This window comes from Oxyura jamaicensis, chromosome 7 (genome assembly GCF_011077185.1).
Source record: "Oxyura jamaicensis isolate SHBP4307 breed ruddy duck chromosome 7, BPBGC_Ojam_1.0, whole genome shotgun sequence".
NCBI classification, from domain to species: domain Eukaryota; kingdom Metazoa; phylum Chordata; class Aves; order Anseriformes; family Anatidae; genus Oxyura; species Oxyura jamaicensis.
The window spans coordinates 23,503,579-23,516,498 of NC_048899.1; the positions used below are offsets into that span (position 1 = coordinate 23,503,579).

Below are 12,920 nucleotides of genomic sequence, written 5' to 3' on the forward strand. Positions count from 1 at the left end.
CCCTCCCCCAACACACACACACAAACACACTTCTTTCTCAATTCTTCCTCGGCTGTTTTCTGACACTTATTGGTAAGATACAGCATCACTGAAAGCATTTTGCAATCATGACACTGCAGTGTCAGGCGTAGAGGCAAAACGTTGCTGGCTTTTGATTGCTATTGAATGGCTTCTGTAGGCTGATCATATATTTTCTTTCAAGAAATCTTTTTTGACTGTTTGTAGAGGGTATCAATCTTCTATTTATTTATTGTAGCTAAATGAGAAATTCTTTGATGGATGTGGAGGAGAGTGATTCCAGGTAGTGGTGGTGCAGCGTTTAAAGATAAGGTTTTGAGAAGAGATGCTCAGAGAGGGTAAGGAGGAGAGAGAAAGTGAAGAGGTAAGATGTAGAGCAGCGATGGGGTTGGTGGAAGAGCTGGAAAGGAGAACAGAGGGAAAGCAACCATAGCTGTGACACGCCTTGTGCAGAGCAGGGAAGCAGCGCTGCATTGCCCCTGTTTGGGAGGGAGAAGGAAATGGGAACAGCAGGTAAGGAAATTTTGAGAGCTGTCAAAGATATGAATAGACTGCCTATAATACTAATGATGGTCAGCTCAGGTCTGAATTAAACTTGTGGTGGTGGCCATGGTCTCAAAGCTGATTTGGGCACCAATAACATCTATGATAACATCTCTTCAGCTTGGAAGGAGAGATTTAATTTTCAGTCTGGCGCTATGTTTATTTTTAAATCTCTCTGATTTTTATTTTTATTATTGTTTTTGAATATACAAGATATCAGAAGATGCCTCTGCCTTTGAAGGCCCAGCATACGCTTGGTGGAGACCCCAGTCCTGCAAACACCAGTGTGATCACACGTGCCATTTGGGGGCCCACGCGGCTGCTGTGACCCAAGCAGGCTGCCCCACGGAAATCCCAGGACCAGGGGTCATAAAATAGCTCGTCCATCCTCAGCAAGCGCTGTCTGTCGTCAGGAGATCCCGTGGCGCACGAGGAGCCCAGTTCTGGCTGTGCTCCCAGAGAAGCCTCAAGCGGACCGGGAGCGGCCCTGTGCGGTGAGAGCCTCGCCGGGAGCCGGGGGAAGGATGCGGCGCAGAGGAAAACGCAACCCCGACCGCCCTCTTGTGGGTCTCCAGCGCCGCTTCGCAGGGGCCGGGGGTGTAGCCGGAGAGGTTTCCGTGCAGGACTGCACGAGGAGTTCGCTCGTTCCTGCAGGATGCTGCTAACCACGCGTGGTGACTTGCAGGAGCTTCAGAAGCTCGTGGGCAGGTTCCTCGGGTGCCGTGGCACTGGGGCAAACGCTGCAATGATTTGGGCTTAAAGGCGTGTTTCCGAGCTAGCAGCACGCTTCCGATCCTCAGAACTGCTTGGAAGGGGTGCTGGGGGCACGGTCAGCAGGAGCAATCTGTGATCGTTCGTGTAAGCTGCACGCCTCTGCAAGCAATGGGAAAGCTGCCCTCGCCCGACGCTGCTTTGAATTAGGGTTTTCTTGAAGAGTGCTCTCTGATCCCAGCCTTGAAACACTTCGGTGACAGAGGCCAAATCTTACGCTGGTTGTTCCAGAGGCTAAAAGCATACGCTTTACTTCCAGGCTCATTTGTCTGCTTTATCTTCCAGGCTAAGCACCGGGAGGCTTTTGTCTGCTCCCCTCCGAGGGTGTTTCTGCCTGCAGGAGGCAGCCGGGAAGAGCTCCTTGTGCGTGGCTGCTACATCGATGCTATTGCTCTGTCAAGGAAACTATGAGCTGTTAAAACCAGAATCCACCCGTCACGGTCTGTTTTCCATGAACATGACTGGCATTGATCCCTTTTAATTCATCATCAACTATTGTTTTCTCAGGGATTACTTTTGGACTGACAGGCCTATAATAATCCAATCTCTCTAATTATGTGTTTTTATAAATAGGCAAAATATTAGTCTTCTTCCAGTTTTGTAGGATTTCTCCTCAAATTCGAGACTTCCTGAAAATCAGTACTGGTGGTTCAGAGATCTCTCATGTCAGGACTTCTGTAAGGTTTGAGAAGAAGCTGTACAGACCTGCAGATGCATTAATGCAAGGAGCTGACCCCTAGGGCTGCACCCTGGATATGACTAGGGAGAAATTACCTCCTTGTGGCACAGGTATGGTTGAGCAAGGCTGCACACACAGTATGATTTATTTTAAGCATCCTTGAAGAATGAAATCAAAAGAATATCCTTAGATTTTGCATATCTAAACTGAATTATTAGAGGTGAGGAATTCTCCCTTCTAAGATCCTTCTCAGTGTTAAACCTTCCCTGAGCACATCTTGTGATGACTGCCAAATAACAGGGCAAGCTGGTCTGCAGGGCTGCTAGGAGAGAGCCTTCTCTGGACTCACCAGCTGCTCCCCGGGAGCTCCTGCTGGGGGAGAGCTGCAGAGAAGCTCCGGCTGCGTCTCTGCCGTGCTGCCGCCTTCGTGCGTCCTCGAGTTCCTCCTGCCGGCGCGCCGAGTCCTGCGGCTGTGAACAGAGGTTGTCCAAATGTTTTCCCAAGCCTTCAATGTTTATTAGAGGAGTGGACTTGGGCAGGTGACAGCTAAGGGAACTGACTGTTAACGGGGTCGATGGCTGTGTCCCACCTGCTTTTTGGTCTGTTTTTTGGAACTGAAATGTTTTTTAATACTATGCATTTGATTTCTTTGCATTGTTGTCAATAACTCTACTGTTTCTGGGGTGTGCTGGGCCTGTGCTGGGAATGCTTTTGTTCTATTTTGTTCTACGTACTACTTACGAAGCTTGTTCTCATTGCTAGTTCTGCTGGCCATTGGTTTCTCCTTGCTTTCTTATAGATAACTGATCATTCCTAGCCTCTAATTCCTACCCGTGGTTGGATTTACTGTTCCTCCCCACTCCGTAATACTTTACCTGGTTCTATTTCTCCTCAAAGACACGATGGGGATTTTAATGGGTGTTGCCTTTTCCAGTTTCAGGGCACTCTAAAATATTCTCAGATAATTTCTGGTGATCGTTTCCGTTCTGTTCAGATTCCTTCTTCCAGCTGATTTGGTCACTGCTATTTTTAGCTTCAAAATGCTAAATATGTGGTGCTTAGCTGGCCTTTTTCTGTCTCCTTCTAACAAATACAATGATTGTGATTACAAGGCAACTCAGTGGCTGCTCAGTTTCATGTTACTTTTAAATTTGAAAACATTTCCTTTTGACATCGAGCATAGAACTTCCCGCACTGGAGTTAAATAAAACTGCATCTCTGCAGCTTTCAGAAGCGTAAAGCATTTGTTCAGGAGGTATCTTTGGGATCAGCATCAGACATGGAATCACTTTCCCGTGCCACACAGACGGGGTTAACTCACCTCATGTCCCGTTTCCTGAGCTCCTGGAGGTGCCTGCCTGCCTTCGCTTAGCCAGGCTATCTGAATTCCAGTGTGGATATGCAGCCCTTGAGTTCGCTCCGTCTCACGAGCATGCTACATTGGCCTCCGCACCCTGCAGCTGACGAGGGGAAGCTAGGGAGGGTGGCAGCATTGCCAGCCAGTGCCTGCTGCTAGCAGGATGCGGCTGGCCGTGTGCCCTTTGGGTGGTTTGATGAGGATGGAGAGGTGAAATCACCAGTGAAGAGATTCAGGGCTGGAGACAAGCGTGTGGGAAGACACCAGAGAGCTCTGCAAGAACAACTGGGAGCTTGGGTCAGGTTGGGCTTGGCAAGCAGCGGCTCAGCCAGCAAGGCTTTGTGCACACCCCTGCTCCCAGGGCCCACCTTTTTTTCTGGATGCACCAGCTGCGGCTGGGAGATGGCCCTGCTCCGAGCTGGGCTGCGGTACGTTGTCTGTCCGGGGTGCAGGAGCTGGTGCCTGGGGTTGGAAGTGGCCTGGGTGTGGGGTGGGAAGGCGAGGTTTGGTGTCCTGAGCAGGTTACGCTGCCTGGGCAGATGGTGGTTGGTTCAGAAGTGGTCCCTATCACATTTTCCAGATGGTGCCACTTCCTCTCTTGCCTGCTACGCTTCTGCCTTCCATTGGTGTCACATGAGTGTAACATGAGTGTGCCAGGTTTGTGCTCACAAATAGGTTACAAGTACTGATTTTGTGTCACCCTTTGGCAACCCTGTGCAGGCAACTGGCCCCTTTCCTTTCATCGCTTCTGTTCTGAGTGTCCGAGCTTGACAGTGATGCCGTGGCTGCTCTTGCAGCCTCCTTTCATGCCAGTCCAATGCCTCTGAGTTGTTCAGGCATTCTGCTGCTCATAAAATGGGGGTGGCTTTTACTGATACAGTGGCCATCCACTCACACAGCCTCTCCTCCTGCTGGAATGATGTTCCACCAAACCTGAACCTCCCACTTTACATCCACCAGTTTTCTGTTCTTCCTACCCATTGACTAAGGATGGGAAGGGTGTTGAGAAATGTTGCTGAGGTTCTTCATGTTGTGCAGAGTTCTCTGAATGCCTCACCAACGAGCCCAGTCTACTGGGAGACACAGGGGCGTTGATGGTGCTGCTTTTTTACTGGTGGTCCATATCCAGGTGCCTCTGAAGATTTCAGCTTAATTACATTTTATGTATTGGTTCTAGGGATGTCCCTTGAAGAACGTTCTTCCAGTCTCCAAAAACAATCATGGTGGCTTTTTTTGTTTTCTTTTTGTGGCTGATCAAAGATCTCTGCCTTTCATGCTGGGTTGACCAGGTATGTTCAGCAGTGCTTGCTCCTCTGTCTCTCAGTCCTTTCCTCTCCTGTCTCCGGCCCATGGTGCTTTGCCCTTTTGTCTCATGTTTAGAAAACTACAGAAACTCTTGCTTAGCTTTGATATGAACCATATTGCTCACAGACACTTTTCTTTTTCCCCACATTCCTTAAAGATGGAGCGACAAGCCTTCTCCAGCTCAGTTGTCCAAGAATTTCTCAATTGCTTGCTAGCATTTGTCTTCCAAACCACTGCTGTCTTGGTGGCACAGTGACCGGTATTGGCTTCTCACAGAGGAAAATCCTCCTGCCTCAGGTAGGAGACGTGGCACGCGGCAGCAGGTAGGAGGTACATTTCCATGACTGTCCTTATCAGTGTGAAATACTGCGTTTGTCTCAGAAGCTGTTCTGGATCCAATGAGTGGAAAAGCAAATGGTTGTGTGGCTGTATCTGAACTCTAAATCTAGACAGTAGACTGCATTAATCTGGGAAAGAAGGGAGAAAATAAAGCACTGGTAAAATGAAGCTGCTGGTCCCTGAGGCACCAATGACATTCTTTTACCTCAAAGTGCCTGAAGGGGCTGATGCTTGGAAGCATAACCTCTTCTTACCTTCTGCCAAGGGGCATTCTGACCCCCCATCTCACCAAAGTGGGGATCTGCAGTCGTTTCTGTGCAGTTTTCCTGTCTGTCCAAGAGTGCTGGATGCGAGACAGATTCAGTCACATCCCAAGGTAAGGGTTTCAGGTGGGCTGAACAGATTGCTCCCCGCGGACCCCTCTCTGTCTGCATCGACTGCTCAGGGAGTTGTAGAGAGATAATTAGATCTTGGATGTAGTCTGCCCTAAATAAGGAACAAAAGCCGTGGTGGATTGTTGTGGTTCTGCTTTTGAAGATCATTGACCCTCTTTTTTCTGTGAAAATCAGAAACTAGGACTTTTACAGCTCTTTCTTGGAAGTGGTCTGGAAATACCCACTTAGGGCTTCCTTTTGCTAAAGAAGAGCAGTCTTGAAGATATTTTTTTCCTTTGTAAGAGAGAAAGACGTGCAGGTCCATGTGCAGCTGTTCTCTGTGCTTGAGGCATGGGATGCAGATTCCAGAGATGCAAGGCTCCAGCTGGAGAGCTGGGGTAGGTATCGTCTGCATCTTGCCTAATGGCAGCGGTGCAGGCTTGCAGAGCCCTCTGGCAAAGAAGGGTTAACTCATGTCTGTTTGCACTGGGCAGCCGCTAATCCACACAAGAACGTGTTCCAACAGCAAAAACAAATCTTGCCTGTACCTGCGCTCGCTGGCTCCCACGGGAGCCAAATCGCAGCAGCCGCGTTTCTTACCTGGCTCCTGCTCGGCGCTGCTGCTGGGTTTGCAGCATTGCGTGCAAGCGGACTGCAGGCTCAGAGCACCCATGCCAAGCATGGAGAAGGCTCTGGTGGAAGGTGACAGCCTGTGTGTGGTCCTGCAACATGATCTCCCTCTGCTTGTGCCTTCGTGGGAGCTGGCTCGCCCACCCTGTGCACCATGTGCCATTTGCTGCTCTCCAGATGTCGTTGCGAACATGAGAGTGTGGTTCCTGGTGACTCACAGCCCTGCGGTGGTTTGTTTGTCCCCGGGTGTTGGCAGGAGTACCTGTGGAGCCTCTCAGACTTCAGGGTTTCATCACAAAAGCTCATGTGTGCGGTGTGCCCCGGCAGCAGGTAGCACAACAGCAATGGCCGCGTGTGGCGAGCCCACGCCACGCAGTGTTCAAACTGGTGTAGTTTGGTTCATAAGTCTGTGGCAGAGAAAATCAAAACTAGACTTAAAAATGAAGAAAATAAAAAGGATTTAGGGCATGATCTTTAAAAGCTGAACAGTTGCTGCAGGGTTTCTTCTTTAGCTTTCTATGTTAGCCCTTACCTTTGCTCTGAAAATCAGACCATTCATCATGAATTTTGAGAAGATACTCTGGAAACCTTCACCTGCTGTGCAGTAGCCATCACCGCGGTATCTGCAGTTGCCAGTAGTTTGTATGTTCAGAATATTTGCTGTGTTAGGGAAATGAAGGCAAGTTTCCACCTGAGATGCTGTGGTGGGACAAGTGCTCGTAGTGGCTGCATCACAGCCAGGTGCAGTGGGGAGGGCGGTGAAAGAGAAGCTGTCTCTGACACTGACAGTACTCCCAGTGAAGGGATAATGTGCCAGGCAAGCTGGGTTTTGAAAGAAATGCAAAGCAACATCAAAAGTCATTTAATGCATGCTTTTTGTAAGCCCTCACGTGTTGTCTCTGTTATAACCATGAAAGCAAAACCATTCAGCTCAAGATTTTCCTACTGCACAATATCTTTGAGAGAGAAACTCATTTTGATTGTGGGCCCAGAGAATTAAAACAATAGAAATGACTTTTTATTTTTATTTTTATTTTTTTTTTCTTACCTGTCAGAGTTGGGAGAGATCTTGGCCGTCACACTTACATCTTAATCCAAACTTCCTCAATGCTTGGAGCAGACAGACTGGAGCTGTTCTGGCTTACACAGTTCCAGATTCAAAGCTTTGTTCCAGCTGCTTCGAGAGGCTTCTTTGGATTTCACGCTTGGCTGGGGATCATCCCTGACAGGAACTTTATGAGCAGAGCCTGAACTTGTACCTTCTGCTTAGAAAAATACAAAATGCCCCAGGGCAGAAAACCAACCATCAGGGTGCTCCTCTGCTGCAGCCCTTCTCTGTGCAGTTTCATCCAGGCTGGTTGGAGATGCTGCTTCTTCATCAGCAAAAGCCAGGTCCTTGTTTTCTTCACTTTTTTTTTTTTTTTTTTTTTTTTTTTTTCTGTTATTTGATAATCTAAAACTCATTTTTTCTTGTGGCACGTTTTTGGCCTTGTTCATGTTATTTCTGCCCCATTTCAGAGCAGCTGGTGGTGAGTTCCTGCCATCCTAGCTGTGGCGCTGACATCGTGCATGCCACCATAGAACCTGAAATTCAGATGGAGCCAGTCTGATGACAGCCATGTGCTAGTGGGGTTGATAGGCACAAATAACACCTTGTGGCATATCATTAGATCGGGCTGCAAAGGGCAGATGAGTCAGAAATGGCTGCAGAAAAATGAGGATGCATTTGTCAGCCACCTCTGTCCCTCACTTTGGGTGTTTTTAGTGCAAAAACAGAAAGACATGAGATGGGTTCAGTTGCTGGCAGTTGTCTTAAGATGCTGGAGGGGCAGCTGTGAAGGCTCCCTCTGGCTTCTGGGTGGTCCTGCACCCAGAGGGACAGGAGCAGTCCCCATCATGTCTGTGCTGCCCGCGGAGCTGCATGGCCTTGCTGCTCCTGTGTGCAACCAAGGCCAGGCGTCCTCTGCTGGAGGGGATGCTCCACAGTCTTCTGATCATGTCTGAGTAATATATAGGCACTCAAACAGAAGCCGATGCAGATATGAGCTGCACTGGAGCTCGTTGGCATCCCCGAAGGCCATTCTAAGAGGCCTCAGACTTGTGTCCCTCCCCACCACGAAGTCAACTTCCCTGCATTTTCCACCCCTTGGGGACAGCCCTTCTCTGTGGGGTAATACCTGTCCCTGAAGGCTGGGGTGGCTTCTGCTGGGGCACTTTTCCATGCAGGATACACTGGAGCATCCCTGGGGAGTCCAAAGGAGAAGGATCCCTTTGGGGACCATGGGAAGGGTGGCAGCAGCTGCTGGAGATGTGGGACACCCTGGTTCATCAAGACCTCTCCTCCTCCCTGGCTTTGGCTCAGCCTTTCCAAAGACCCTGGGGTTTTGTCTGTCTACCCCTGCCCTGGTCCCCCCACCCTGCGCAAATCTGCCTGAAGCTGCTGGGTGGTTTCAGAAGTGGAGGAGGAAGGAGAAATGGAAAGACGAACCACCAGGCGGCAGGGCCCTTTTGGCTTCCCTGCAGTAGGAAATAAGCTGAAGGCAAGTTCCTTCTTTGTGCCACGGTCCCCTATGCTTGTGTTTCAAGCTTGTGCCCAATGCTGTGAACTAGGGGAGAAAATAATAAAAACTGCCATGGGATGCTACTTTGAGTAGAGCAGCTAAGCATGCTGCCGGCATACCACTAATGCAGTGGTGGGTAGGGCTCCTTTGGGCTGAGACCCATCTGTATTTAGCCATCTGTATTTAGCTCTCTGTGTGGATTGCCCTGCTTGCAACTTTTTATGAATAGCTGCTGCCTGCAGAACAGCAAAGTCCTCCTCACAGAGCCTCCCAGCAGTCAGACAATGATCTCAAGTAGCAAATATGTCAATTCCCAGACTCTTACATCTTCTCCCCTGAAAAACCACCATCTCCACAGCACGTGCCTTGCTTGTGCAGGTAGAGCTGCTGGCTGAAGCCTCCTCTTAATGCTCTGCTCCAAAAATCCTTCATTTCGCACCACAAAGAGGGTGTTGCAGCTGGTGTGGCCCCATGCCCCTGATGCCATGTTTGCTGTGTCCTTGCTATTTGTATTCTTCGCTAGTTGTGAAGCCAGGGGATCTTACAAGGGGTCTGGAATAAAACCCAGCCACAAGTTCTGCTTGAGGAGGGGGGGCTGCAGCAGGTGATGTCCCGTGGTCCCTTCCAACCTCAGCCTCCGTTAGCACTGGGCAGCATCTTGTCCCAGGACACAGGATCACAGGATGGAAGATCTCCTGGGGAATAACACTTTTTTTTTTTTTGGTGATAAACCTGGTTTACTGGTAGCTTCTGGTGGGCTGAGATGTGTCCTCAACCCTCCATGTGTGAGGAGGCATTTTAAGGAACGGAGTAAAGGTTTGAAGGGGCTGAGGCTGGGCTGAACCTGCAGCCATCTGCATGAGGGGACATGTAGCCATAGGGGAGCAAAGCACCCGATGGGATGGGGTCCCATCTAATGGTGGGGGGCACGAGGGCACAGTATGGGGGGCTCTTCCCCAGGGAACACATGGCCTGGGAGCAGAAGGTAACGTGCTGAGGAGACCCGGCCGTGTGGGCCTTGCGAGGCCTGCTCCGGGCGTGCCGCTGCGCAGCCAGGCTGTCTAAGTGCCTTCTGGGCCCCAGCTGCTGCTCCAGTGTTACTGTGGTTAAATGGGCACATGTTGTGTGTTTTGAGTGTTTTGTGAACAATTAAACTGCCATTTGTGCCAGCGTGACTGCTCTTCCTCGCAACGTGATAACAATTAAGTGTAGTGCAATATTTAATGACCAGGATCTCATTTTCTGGAGGGTGATTGAGATTTCCCACACTACGATACATTTTTTTTTTTAACCTGAAGATCCACCAAGAGGAAAAGGGAACAGTTTGTCTAAGATGAAGCACAAAAGCTTTCACTTTAGCATATGTGTGCTGCGTTCCTGCTATCTCTTTTGCTGCTACAGGCTTCGCTGTGGGCCTGAAAAACTTCCACCTTTCTTCTGAGACATCTGAAGCCATGACCCTCACTGGAAGCTATGCAGCTACGGAGGAGTGCCTGCTGCTGCAAGGTGCTGCTTTCAGGCAAGCTGGTGAGCGGGGTCAGGTATGTCACTTGAGAGCATCACTGCAGCTCGCTTCTCTCCCGCCCAAGCTTCCTTTCTGCAGTGGATGATTTAAGGTTAGCATTCCTTTACTCGTGAATTTAGTTGTAGCTATAAATAATACACAACTTACAGGGACTGCTAAGAGGATGTGCAAATTCAGCAACGAGAGACTGAGAATGCTGTACTCATGTTGGTGTCTGTGCCTTTGCGTGTTGTAACAGACAGAAGGGCTAGCAAGCATCTCTGTCTTCTGGGGACAAGTGTCCAGCACAAGCAAGTCTTTTGTTCCAGCAGGACCCTTCAGGTGATATACCACAATACCAACTAGGAATGATCTGATATATATTGAAAGACTTCATAAGTTTAGATAATTAATCATTTCCAATAACAAACAGCATCCATTGGGTTTTGGTTTGTGTTGTAAAGTGCTGTGCCCATTCTTACCACCTGCAATTACATCAGTCTGACAGAACAGGGAGGGGCTGGTGCTCCCCATCAGCTTCAGGGTGCTGGGCCCTGAGATCAGGTGAAATTGTTGTGTGTTTGCCTTTTCTATTTTAGGTTCAGAGGACACCTTCTTATAGCTCAAATTACTACAAAAAAAAACACATTCTGCTAGTCTTAACTTTGAGACTGCAATATTTTACATGTCTACAATCAGCCTTTCTGTGGTAAAGATGCAGCAACATCCTCTTTCTGTTTTGGCCCAGCCCGCCTGCTGGTTTTGCATTCGCTATTTTTGGTATTTTTGTTGTGTCATACTATGCTACTCCCTACTCTTCTATTTCTTTTCCTTACTTGTGACTCAGGTAACGTTTGTATCATCAAAATAATTTACTTTGAAAACACATTCAATTTAAGAGAAAAATGAAGTTTTGAGCTTGCTTTGTGTTTTTTCCAACCTCCCTCTTTGGGGGGGCGCCGAGGCATGATATTATTTCTCTGTGACTCTTTGGCACTAAATCAGACCTGTTTTTATTTCTTTTTAAGAACACTGATGTACTGATCCCTACACGAAAAAATCACCAGCATTAACATTACTCATTGGTATGCATAGCTATAGCACAGGATGTTTTATTTTTTGACAGCTTCAGCTTTGTAAACTTCTCTGTAAACTGTGGGGAAAAAGCAGCCATTTTAGTACATAAGTGGGCTGAACTACAAACAGATACATTTCCCAGGCAGGAGCTGATCTGCAAAATATTGCCGCTTTGCATGCAGTCAGGAATAAGACTGACTATTGCATCTTTAATTAAATATGCTAAGTGAGTTGATCAAAAATGGCCAAGCTGAAAAAATGAAAGTATCCTTGATCTATATCTAAATATTCATGTTTCAAAGGAAGTAGCTTTTTGTGGTGCCTTCGTATTCCAATAGCTGACATTGATTTCAGCCTGTCAGCTTGCATCTACTGGTGATAATAAAGAGTCTTTGATAATGTTTTTTTTTTTTTTTTTAATAAAGCTATTTTTCTTCCAGAGATGCATGGATTTGGGGTCACCTTCTTGAGTTTGCCCTTTTGTACTCAATGAATGACTCAGAATCTCCACCATTTATTTATTTATGCCAATTGGCAAAGTTAATGGCTAGATACTTCAACACAGTATTTTATCAGGGTATATTCTCTCCATGCCAGTGGCTTCTGAAAACAGAATCAGCTTTGTGTCTCAGGTAGGGACAGCAGCACAGCCACCAGCAACTCTGCAATGCTCAGCTCACTGGACGGGAAGATCCTTCTCTCTCGGGATATGGCTTTACCCACAGCTTTGACCCAGGCTAGAAAAAAATCAGTGTGTTACCTCAGTCTGCTGAGAACATTTGTCCTCTCCAACTATGAGCTGTTAAACTCTGCTTGCATCCTCTCACCACCTCCTTTTCCACCTGACCTTTGAAGCACCAATGGGATGTTTTCTTCCACCCTTTGCTGCAGCTCCTCTCAGGCTGGGCAAGGCTCCCTGCTTCCACCCAGAGAGTGTTTTTTCTTGATCTGCTCGTCTGGTTTGGTGTGGACACATCCAGCCAGCAAACAAGGCCAGTTCACTTTACAAAGAAATGTGATTTTATTTATTACATGTAATTTTAAATCATACATTTGACTTCTAAATTATCCTCGGCAGTGAATCCTCATCTGTTTTGCAGATGGAAGGCTGCACTTACTAACCGGCCTTTGTTGTCTGCGATATCCCCAGCCCCCAGTCGAACCATTTTGATGTTCTTCTGACCACTTTCATCTTAACACTGTCCCTAAGGCTCAGGCTCCCTGGATTTCCCAAGCAGGTGGTAATTGGTATTCTGGATGCTTTCTGAGCTAGCACCCTTTGGGCTATCTGACCAACCTCTGAGGCAGGCTTTCTGAATCTGCCTGGGCATGAAATGTGAGGGTGTCTTCATCTCCAGAGGCTCTCCTGCCTTGTTCCCAGCTGAGGCCTTCTGGAGGGTTACACCAGCATGAAAGGGGCTTCATGAAGGCTGTGCTAGGTGTGATGCTCCAGAGGCTGTAGGCTGGCATGCACAGCGCTAGCAGAGGGTTTTGCTGTTCTGCCAGCTGTGATGAGCAGAGATAGTACTCTTCTGTCAGGCGAGTTGGAAGTCAGGTGTAGTTTGAAAACTGTATCAGTGCTGTTAGCTGAAAATAATATGTTGTTGCAACATCTCTAGCTTCAATGGTAAAACAAAACAAAACAAAACAAACCCTGCTACTACTGAGATCATCTACAGAGAGACCATACCGTGTGCAGCATCCCTTCCTTACCCAAGTGGAGCCACGGATAGAAGCTGAGGAGGGCTCTCTTTCCAGGTGT

General features: G+C 48.1%; 1 long non-coding RNA gene across 1 annotated transcript; it reads left to right on the top strand.

Annotated features, from left to right (window-relative positions):
- Window positions 1-4,697: 4,697 nt before the first annotated feature.
- LOC118170131 lies at window positions 4,698-10,480 on the top strand. The gene is made up of 3 exons (XR_004752505.1): window positions 4,698-4,970; window positions 9,979-10,118; window positions 10,252-10,480. It is a non-coding gene; the product is annotated as an uncharacterized LOC118170131 (long non-coding RNA).
- The last annotated feature ends 2,440 nt before the right edge of the window (window positions 10,481-12,920 follow it).